Below are 12,101 nucleotides of genomic sequence, written 5' to 3'. Positions count from 1 at the left end.
CGGTGAACATACACGTAATGTCAGCTCATAGACACTGACAACTATTGAGTGTGATCAGAGGAAAATAAGTCTGACCTTGGCTCCTATGAATGTGTCTCGTCCTGCATGACACAAACATAACATTCGGATTTTGCTTACATTTCAGCAGGCACAGCTGGCGAAACAGAAGGGCAGCAGGACCTGGTCCGGAGCAAGAGGCCACCAGTGCGGCGGCGGCTACACCCACTTTCCACCAGCGAGGAAGAGGAGGATGAGGAGGGACCCTCAACATCAAGAGGCAAGGGGATTGCGCCCACCCGGACTGACAAGGGACACCCTGATGCTGGTGCCACATCCCGGGTGGAGGCTGCAGACATTGAATCGGGGGGGGGGTGAACACGACACCTCGGACCATGAGGTGTTGGAGGGCTACTCTCCTCAAGAATCTTCACCTGTGGTCCCTGAAAAGGTGTCCTCGGGGCAGGCCAACAAACAATCTGGGCCTGACATCAGCCCCTCCCTACCTCTAGAGTTCCCCATTCCATCGGGGGACCCAGCTGCATCCCCTGCAACCAGTCCCCCTCATCGTAGCCGCCAGCTCCCCAACATCATTGGCTCCGGACCTCAGGCACCACATCCCTCCTATTCCCCCCAGGCCCCTCCCGGTGTTGTTCCTCCTGTGGCTGTGCCAGTGGACTTGATGTGGATGTGTGAGGGTCAGCCAGACATGTCCGCTCGCATCCAGCTACAAGTGTGTATGGAGGTACGCATGATGCGAGAGGACATGCTCCGATGTATGGCCACCCTCACCACCGCCATCAATTCACTGCCCGCAGCCATCTCGTCTGTTGTCTCCCCAATCCCTTCCCATACCACTGTCAATGTCTCCCCCTGTCCGTTGCCCCACACTGTTTCCCCCGTACTCCTCGTGTGGCAGGAACCCAAGTGGTGCCTGTTCCTGCACCCGCCAGACTTGTTTAACTTCATTCTGAATGTCTGGTTCTGAATATGGACACATATTTGGTGGGTCATCTGCTATACACATAATGGCTGGTTGCAACGATGGGTCACACTTGTAACTGTGTCATACACACACATACCTTCTCACATCTCCAGGCCACCTGCAACGTTACACAGGACATGATACACAACAGATTATTAGTTTTGGTAGGTGTTTATTTGGTGCACACACAAACACGTGATCACATTGTCCCGGGTTCCTGTCACTGGTGAGTGCGACGCCGCAATTTGGGGGGGGATGACCGCTCCGAGTGCTCAGGTCTGGCCCGCCGCCTACGTGGAGGTGGGTACTGTCCAAGGGACTGTCCAGGGTCATCCACATGTGCTGTGGCAGATGGTGTTTGCACACTTGATGGCTGTACAGGTGGTGGTGGTGGTTGTGCAGGTGGCGGGAGTGACTGTACAGGTGGTGGTGGTGGTGTTTGTGCAGGTGGCGGGAGTGACTGTACAGGTGGTGGTGGTTGTGCAGGTGGCGGGAGTGACTGTACAGGTGGTGGTGCTTGTGCAGGTGGCGGGAGTGACTGTACAGGGGGTGGTGGTTGTGCAGGTGGCGGGAGTGACTGTACAGGTGGTGGTGGTTGTGCAGGTGGCAGGAGTGACTGTACAGGGGGTGGTGGTTGTGCAGGTGGTGGGAGTGACTGTACAGGTGGTGGTGGTTGTGCAGGTGGCAGGAGTGACTGTACAGGGGGTGGTGTTGGGAGTGCCAGTTCAGCCCGCTGGTGTGGATGTCTCCCTTTGCTGTGTTGGTGTGCAGTTGGTACAGGTGTGGGGATGTGCTGTCCTGTGGGCAGATATGATGGCTCCCCTCCCTGTGTTGACCGTGAAGGGAAAGGTTGGCTCACTCTCAAAATGCCCTCCATCATCTTCATGGCCAAGGCATGGTGTCTTGCACTCTCTTCCCTCTGGATGGATAGCATGTCTCGCATATTTCTGGACATGTCCTGCCAAGTCCTATCCATCCTATCCAACACTTGGCTCAGCCTCTCCACCGCCTGAGGGAAGTGGACCATGTCCTGCAGGGAGTCCGACATGGTGGACAGGGTAGCCCCTATGGCACTAATGTCCTGCCTCACATCGCTCTGCTGTTGGAAGAAGTCCTGCTCCCACTGGTCATCACAGCCAGGTGCAGGCCCTCTCTGCAGCTGTCTGCCATGGATGGGATGTGCAGGTCCTACGGCAGGGGGTGGGGTGGGAGGTGGGAGCCTGTGGGCAGGTGAATGGTGCCCAGGGGATTCCAGCAGCACAACAGGGCTGGTACTACCCCCAGATGGTGGAGAGGCTGGCAGGGATACACTGTCTAGGGAAGAGTGGGTAGGGGAACCACCATGTTGGTCCTGGACGTGAGGACTGTGAGGGAGTGATGTCTGTGTTGTGATGCGTGTGTGCTGTGGCTGGTTTGCTCGAGTCTGGGGACAGGCCATGGTATGCCTGGGAGGAGGCGGAGGGACGTTGCTTGGCAGAGGAGTTGATGCCCTGACCGATTTAGCCAGTCTGCCACGATATCGCGCATTGGCATCTTCATCGTCAGACATGTAGTCCTCATCATCCACCAAGCAGAGGTCCTCAGGATATTCTTCCTCCTCCTCCTGAGCAGTGCTTGCAGCCGACATCACAGCTTGGAGGATCAGGGGATTCTCCCCTCTGATTCCCCGTCGGCCCGCACTGGTCATAGGCCTGTCATCCTCGTCATCAGCATCCCCTGGAACAGAGGTTGCAACCGTATTAGGGATTGACCTGGTATGACATGTGGTGCAAAACAAGGGTTTGTATCAACTGTACTTTGCATCAACAGATGAGGATAATGTGACCTGTGTAGGGTACCACCACAAAGTACAGCTAACACCATAGCACTGAGGTGTTACACAGATACAGGCAAACTCACCAGCTCCAGCCACAACTTTCTGTCCCTTGGTGTTCCCCCCTAGTGTCACCTGCTGGACCTGTCTCCTCACGGGCCTAGCTGTCCCTGAACCATCAGCTGTAGAGGGAAGTGACAACATTCTCAATTATCTGCATCACCAATTGTCAGACAGGCACATGACACTCCTGATTTGTATTTCACTTTGTACACAACTGCTGATTACATGCAGAGGGGAATCAGGATCTCTGTCATGGCTTTGGAGTCGAAGCCAGTGACACACCTCATGCTAGAATTACCTGGAGGACGGCTGCGCGAGGGTTGGATGTCATACAGTCCCCGGGATGGTGCATGCTGCTGGGGTGTAATCCGGTCAGCATCTGTGATAAGACATACAGGTCTATATTTTGCAACAAGAGATGGTAGCTCTGAGCCAACATGTCATTCTCAATGACCATTTGTGGGTAATCCAGAACAATGTGCAGCATGTTGAGCTCCTGAACTTTACATTTGGGCACCTGCTCACATGCAGCAGTTGCCAGCCGTTCCCTCCACACAGCAGTGACATCAATCAGATGACACATCAACAGACACCTCATGCTAGAATTACCTGAAGGATGGCTGCGCGAGGGTTGAATGTCATACAGTCCCCGGGATGGTGCATGCTGCTGGGGTGTAATCCGGTCAGCATCTGTGATAAGACATACAGGTCTATATTTTGCAACAAGAGATGGTAGCTCTGAGCCAACATGTCATTCTCAATGACCATTTGTGGGTAATCCATAACTATGTGCAGCATGTTGAGCTCCTGAACTTTACATTTGGGCACCTGCTCACATGCAGCAGTTGCCAGCCGTTCCCTCCACACAGCAGTGACATCAATCAGATGACACATCAACAGACACCTCATGCTAGAATTACCTGAAGGACGGCTGCGCGAGGGTTGGATGTCATACAGTCCCCGGGATGGTGCATGCTGCTGGGGTGTAATCCGGTCAGCATCTGTGAAAAGACATACAGGTCTATATTTTGCTACAAGAGATGGTAGCTCTGAGCCAACATGTCATTCTCAATGACCATTTGTGGGTAATCCAGAACTATGTGCAGCATGTTGAGCTCCTGAACTTTACATTTGGGCACCTGCTCACATGCAGCAGTTGCCAGCCGTTCCCTCCACACAGCAGTGACATCAATCAGATGACACATCAACAGACACCTCATGCTAGAATTACCTGAAGGACGGCTGCGCGAGGGTTGGATGTCATACAGTCCCCGGGATGGTGCACGCTGCTGGGGTGTAATCTGGTCAGCAGCTGTGATAAGACATACAGGTCTATATTTTGCAACAAGAGATGGTAGCTCTGAGCCAACATGTCATTCTCAATGACCATTTGTGGGTAATCCAGAACTATGTGCAGCATGTTTAGCTCCTGAACTTTACATTTAGGCACCTGCTCACATGCAGCAGTTGCCAGCCGTTCCCTCCACACAGCAGTGACATCAATCAGATGACACATCAACAGACACCTCATGCTAGAATTACCTGAAGGACGGCTGCGCGAGGGGTGAACAGCTGCAGCCAGGATGTCATTGAGTGCCTTGGATGGTGCACGCTGCTGGGGTGTAATCCGGTCAGCATCTGTGATAAGACATACAGGTCTATATTTTGCAACAACAGATGGTAGTTCTGAGCCAACATGTCATTCTCAAAGACCATTTGTGGGTAATCCAGGACTATGTGCAGCATGTTTAGCTCCTGAACTTTACATTTGGGCACCTGCTCACATCCAGCAGTTGCCAGCCGTTCCCTCGACACAGCAGTGACATCAATCAGATGACACATCAACAGACACACATGTATGAGAAGATTACTGATAGGAAGGGATAAATGACCCGGATTCCTCCCCATTACACTGCTATCACCTTTGCCATTCAGACTTACATATTTCCAGAGTTTCATGTTGTTTGTTGTCAAGTCAGAAAGGGTTTCATGTGTGAGATTTGCAATAGTCAGGGACATGATGTTGCTCATTTGTGCTTCCCCACGCATGAAGTCACACATATTTGTATGAGAGAACACAGATGTCTTACGTCCGTCCTTTGAGTGTCCTCTCTTTGCGTACTCTATTTCCCAGATCATGGTACTACTTAGCTGATGACGATTGGTGTCTTGTACAGCAGACATCCAAACCTCTTTTGTCAAACACTAACCTATACATGTGAATACAGTAGGAGAGGAGGCAAGCAGAATGTAACATTGCGGATAGGCTGAAAGGCTTTGATGCCTTCTGCCTGCACTGGATTAGCGTGTTGCACTTCAGCCTAGTCATTTAGCAGGTGTAACTACATGAAGATTCACCTTAGCAGCCCCTACATTCATCTCAAAGGTACACTACTGGCATCAGTGTTGGCCTCAGCCATGCTATTTTCATCGTGGTGTTTCCTGTCATTGAATTGCAAGCCGGTTGTGTTTTGGTCACTTCATATGACTCATGATACTATTGAATGTCCATTCTGCACTCACTTGGCATACATTTTGTGTCATCCTTTCATTAGCCACCAGGGTCTGATCTTGCATGGGTTCAAATGCCATATGTGAGCATATTGTGATGCAGGACAACAGTGTTGTAATACACATGCAACATACGGCGGACGTGAAAGGCACATTTCTTGAGCAGTCAGCCTGATATATTCTTGGGTTCCCCTCCCTTGGCCCAGCACCGGAACAGTGTGTGGGCCCTGAACAGATGTCACAGCCAACCTTGTAGCAGAAGTCAGTATGTGTCTTTGATTCTGGGAGGACCTCGTTGTACCTACAATGATAAGTGTGTTTTGCTACTTCACATTCCGGCAGCCACATGTGATGCACTAGATTTCTGGCACAAAGGATGAGCACAAGCAGTTGTGGGCACCAGCGTTGCATTAGTGTGTTATACGTAATATCATGATTGCTCCCACATTACTTCGAATGGGCCCACTACCTGGATGCAACCTATATCACAATGACATGTCTACGGATCCTGATGTGCGTTCCACTATCGTGTTTTGTTGAGGGGCAACACAGAAGCCAGACAATGTAAGTGGTACATGACCAGCTGTGTGGACTGGGCATTTGATCTATATTGGAAACATTCAAAGTTGGACAGTGTATGCATTGTCAATACTAATGACCCTGGGATCTCACTTGTTCATCATTGCCATATTTCAGTCAATTACTTTGATTGATTACGTCTACAGACACCATTACAACATAGTGGGGACACCCTTTTGAGTAGTTGTGGCACTCGATAACAAGATTGGATTCCCAGGTCTGGGCCTGTTGCTGTAAACCATGTCATGTTCCGCAATTACGAAGGTTTGATGAGCCAAGACATGTAATATATTGTCTTCAGCTGTTCACAATTATAATTAGCTAAAGGTGGAGGTCCATTGACTACTCCAATAGTAATGCAGCGATTTGTACATCTCTGGTTGACTTTCATATGTGGGCACTACATGTCCCTCGGTCACTCCTGGCAATGTATGCATTTTGACCATCTCCTGGCCACTTTGACTTACCAGTCGGTGAGGGTGTACGGTGGCGATGCCTCCCAGTAGATGCAGGGACCTCCGCTACGGCAGTTGTCTGTGCTCTGGCTGAATGTGTCAATGGGTGAGAAGAGAGAAAACTAAACATCTGGAATATGTGCTTGTGGAACATTTCTGTGATTTCCCCATTTCTTCTGCATGCTAACAGTGTTTTGCAGTACTGCTGCTGACTGGGCAGGTAGGAGCAGTGGTGCATTGGGGTCGTAGTGGCGTGGCAGGGTGGGAAATTTACAACAGAATAGGTGTCTGACTTTTGGACCAGATGGTTCTCTCACCTTCTGCTTTGTGCTTTCAGCTTGCACGGGGTGATTTACTTCTTAGAGATTTAGTGGCATGTTTCCACGCCCCTTGTAATACATTAACACCGCAGTTGCGTCACTTCTGTGACACAGCGGTGGGGTAATACAGGTGACACATTTAGACTTATTCCCAATGTTATGCATCTATGTTGATGCCTCACGGTGTGCGGGCCTGCGCAACATTAAACATGCATCAGCTGTGATGTAGGCAGGGTGTGTGTTTATTTGGTTATGCCTCGTACAAGTGATGCATTGTAATCGCCGGCATTTCACGTAGTCACTTTTCATAGGGTGTTGCCATGCAAACTTAAACCAGCTTGAGGCACCTGTAATGAGTTGCCCTGAGCGTTAGGTGTAGGCGGTCCATGGACATAGTTGGAGTTGCGTCACACTTGCGACACTACTCCAGCAGAGCATCCCCCTAATGCCATCAGTTGCGACACCCATCTGTCTATCCCAGCGCCACAGTGCACCGCATTGTCAATGTGACGCATCCGCGGTTGCACAAGAGTTGGATTGGGTGTGTCATTGTTACTGGCGCATCTCTGCTGTTATTTGTCAATTGCTACTTAGCAGGCTGGTGTATTAATGCAACTGGACAGTGGCCATGTTTTCAGAAGTGGAGGAGGGATTTGCCATTTCCATCCCTAAGGATTGTGGGACTTGTAGTGCTACATACAGAGGGTGACACAGGAGTCTCTGACTTACGGATTAATTAATACACTTTGGACTACTTCCTTATTCACACTGACAGTGCAACACAGACCTTCTATTCATGCACTTTCACTTTTCATCCCACTTACCTGGTACCACGTAGCGGACGTCACTGACAGGCAGCCCATGGACCAAGTGGGGGTGTATGGTCGTCAGGATGTCCTCCTCCTGTGTGGTGAGGCGGATGCGTGGTCCAGAGTGTGCGGCTGGGAGGATCCGTTGTAATTCCATCCTGGCGTATTTATCCTTTACCCTCAGCCGCTCATCCTGCCATTTTTTTTTAACGTCCTGGACAGTGCGCCTGTCCTCCCCCAATGCTGTGACAGCAGTGGCTAATTGCTGCCACAGGGCTGCCTTCTGGGTCCCACTGGTGCAGTAGGGTGGGAGTCCATAGAGGCGTTTGTGGTGCCTGACAATGAACTCCACAAGCATGGTGGTCTCCTCTGCTGTAAAGTTCCTCTTTCTCTTCATGAGCTCCATTTTCTTGGCCGGTCTCTGCTTGGAAATACAAACTGCGTGTGGCCAAACCGGTTCCTTCACTGTGTGCTGCTTTTAAATGTTTTTTGCTGCTGGTCAATCTGTGTTAATTGGCTTCAGCTGGATCATGGTGGGGGATGGTAGGCACTAGCAACATGATGGCTAACTGGAGCTGTTGGCCGGGATTGGCTGGAGTGCGTCAGCTGATGCATGGTGGGGGATGGTAAGGACTTGAACAGGTGTTTCCCCTTGGCTCAAATGATCAATGGCAACAGTAATGTAGTCTGGTCCCAATTCTGATGTTCCGGCCCGAAAGCGGAATTTCCGGCCCGAGGTCGGAGTTTCCGGCCCGGGAGCGGGTATTCCGCCCTCAAAGCGGACTTTCCGGCCCGCATGCGGACTTCCCGCTCCGGGCCCGGAAACTCCGCTCCGGGGGCGGAAATTCCGGCCCGGGTGCGGACGTAAGTTTAGTGGTCATAAATGGATTCTGTGAATAGCAAAAGTCCTAAGTTCATTTTGTGAATCGCTAAAGTAGTAAGTTCATTCTGTGAATACCAGAAGTACTAGGTGCATTCTGTGAATACCAGATTGGTACTAAGTTTAGGATTTAGTCTTAAGTTTGTTCTGTGAATCGGGCCCTCACACACCGCCACTCATCCAGACACTTATGCACCCACTCATTCTTAAATACACCTTGGCATATATATAAAACATATTTACACTTTATAGAAACAAACAGTCACTGGATGATGTAAGAAGTGATGTAATTTGAGATGTAATCAGTGATGTCATCAGTGATGTGACTGACCATGTCATGAATGATGAGATATATCACGTCATCAGCAGTGTATTGCGGGGGCGCAAGTTATAGTTGGCTGAACTAAATATAACGGCGGAATTTCTCTTGTTTTGTACAAGTGAAATGTCCAACTAACTATAATGTCCCTGAAACCTATGTTTTTTTCAGTGAATATATATATATATATATATATATATATATATTGTCCAAAAACCAAAGTAACGCACTCTCAGAGGTCAGCTCTTTATTTCATCCAACAAACGTTACGCGTTTCGACACGAATGTGTCTTGCTCACACGATGTTTGAAACTTTACTTAGCGTGCATATATACAGACAATGTAAAAATAGAAGAAGCACTTGTGGTTTCAATGTTTTCGTACAGTACATAACATGGCAGCCATATTGGAACTGGAATTGAGGATAGAGATGAAATAATCAAAGAACTAGAGTCAATCGAGGAAGAATTTAAGAACAGCACTGACCAGGATAACATCAAAAGATTCAAAGAAGATCTTAAAGATAGACTTAAGAGATATGAAGAAGATATCAAACTGCGTAAACAAAGGAAATTACACAGAGACTGTACGGATTATGAAAGCGGACGCATCCTAACCTACAGTCAAAAATACGACTATCTATATAAACAACAGGACAGTCAAGATGGATCAGGAAATGCTGTAATCACAGAAGCAGTGCAAGAAATAATACCAACTATTGACTCAGACACAGAGGCATCGGTGGACACAGCCAGCACTTCCTCCGAAGTCGAAATAACAACTAAACCGGCGTCTTTTTTAGACGAGTTCTGGGTCATGAGGACAAGACGACAAAAGGAAGAAGTTCAACCGACCATACCCCGGAGAGGACGAGGTCGGGGCCGGGGATAAGGACGCGGAAGAGGAAGAGGCAGGGGCGCTCAAAACAGAAACGACTCAAGCTCAGACAAAGGAGAAACAAGCAAAGTACCCGTGGGAACCAAAAGAGGGGGACAAAGAAAGATGTATTAACCATGGATGATGCAATGGTAAACAGAACTATCATAAATTTATCTTCCAGATTTCTAACACCTATGGAAAAAACCACACTGTGCTTGGGATTGACTTTCTGTCCTACTGAGCTATATAACTATGCCAATACCAGAGTAGACATTTTTAAATTTATAAGGAAACTTAAATTAAAAAAGTGGCATACTCTGAGGAATGATAGACCCCCAGACAATTCCACATGGCAAGCAGATAATTTGTCCCAACCCATTTTGACTGTAGACGATGCAATTTTACTTGAAACAATGTATACATTGGGTGATCCTATCTCAAATGTGGAGAACAATATGACATTGGAAGAACAGAATTGTGTTACTACCAACAGAGCTGCTTGCACAGCTTTTAAACCTAAATCTATCTTTTCCCCTATTCTCCCACGTGACTCTATCAATACTTTCCATGAAGTGGTTACTAAGGAACTAATCAAATGTAAACACAGAAGAGGTACACATAATAATGCGAACTTGAATTTGTCCAAACAACAAAGAACCTTTATCCTCTCATTGGCACAAGATAATAATATCGTGATAAGACCATCTGATAAGGGGGGCAATATTGTCTTGTGGGACAAACAAATGTACATAAAAGAAGCTCTGAAACAACTGAATGATGCTAACTTTTATTGTATATGTACAACTAATGTGTACAATATGAGTATAACCACTACATGGGAAAAACTATCCAATTGGCAGGCAGAAGGGCTCATCACTTGGCAAGAATACTGTTTTCTCAAAAGAGATTATCCGAAACTACCCATCTTATATTTACTACCAAAAATACATAAGAACTCCGAAATACCACCGGGGAGACCGATAGTCTCATCATTGGGGAACGTCAATGAGAATATCTCTAAATATGTAGACTTCTTTCTTAGAGAATATGTTGTCCAATTACCATCATACATTAGGGATACAAAAGATTTCCTTAATAAAATCACAGACATCACATGGGATGATGAATATGTACTGATTACCCTGGATGTGAATTCACTATATACCATCATTGACCACACCCAGGGTATAGAAGCCTGTATACACTTTTTAAAGGCAAGAAACATCTGCTATCTCGAACATACCAATATGCTGGCTGACATGATGAGGATATGCCTCACCAATAACATATTTTTATTCAATGGTGAGCTTTACAAACAGGTGCGAGGCACCGCAATGGGAACGTGCTTTGCACCGAGCTTTGCGAACCTCTTCCTAGGGAAATGGGAGGAAGAACTTCGGAAAGATAAAGACCTTGAATTTGACTTTAACAAAGTCAAAGTATGGATGAGGTATATTGATGACCTTTTCATTTTATGGAAAGGAGAAGAGAAAGAGGGTAGAGATTTCATCAAGAAACTGAACAATAACACATATAACATACAGTTAACATCTAGTATGAGCAAAAACAGAATAGAATTTCTAGACATCACCATCATGATACAGAATGGTAGTATGGTATCTAGCTTACACCGGAAGGAAACTTCCGGTAATAGCCTACTACATGCCCTCAGTGCTCATCCGGAATCACTGAAATGGAGTATTCCATTTGGAGAACTATTGAGGGCACGTAGAAACAGCAGTACAGACGAGGCTTTTTTAGGTGAACAAAGTACCATGATAGCCAGATTTAAAGAACATGGGTGCCCAGAATGGGTTTTAAAAAAGGCCACGGATAAGATCAAGAACATCAGTAGATCCAAGGCTCTAGAATACACTGTAAAGGATAACGATGAAGGACAAACCAGGGTAATAACGACGTTCAATCATGAATCCAAGCAGATCCATAAGATCTTGGCTGATAATTGGAATATCTTAAAATCTGATTCCATTATTGGTGCCAACATTAGTGACAGACCCCTAGTCACATATAGAAAAGGGAAAAATCTGAGAGACATGTTGGTAAAGGGTGACATTACTGCAACCCCCAGTAGAAGCTTACATAATTTCAAAGGATTCTACCCATGTGGACACTGCAGAGCATGTAAATCCAGCCACATGGTCAAAGAATTTGAAGTTGCAGGATCAAGACACAACAAAAGTATAACACAGTTTCTAACTTGTAACTCCAGCTTTGTGATCTATGTTTTGGAATGTCCATGCAAACTTAGGTATGTGGGGAGTACCACCTGCATGGTTAAAAAACGTATTCAGGAACACCTCAGAGCGATTACGAATATTGACCATAACTACCCAATCACACGACATTTCCAAGAAAAACACCATTCCAACAACTCCCTCCTAAAATACTTTGCAATTGAACAAGTAAATGTGGGCAAAAGGGGAGGTAACAGAGAATTATCCCTTAGGAAGAAAGAATCTAAATGGATAAT

The sequence above is a fragment of the Triturus cristatus genome, chromosome 11 (assembly GCF_964204655.1).
Source record: "Triturus cristatus chromosome 11, aTriCri1.1, whole genome shotgun sequence".
NCBI lineage: Eukaryota > Metazoa > Chordata > Amphibia > Caudata > Salamandridae > Triturus > Triturus cristatus.
The sequence above is the reverse complement of the archived record's forward strand: the minus strand, read 5'-3'. Positions refer to the sequence as shown.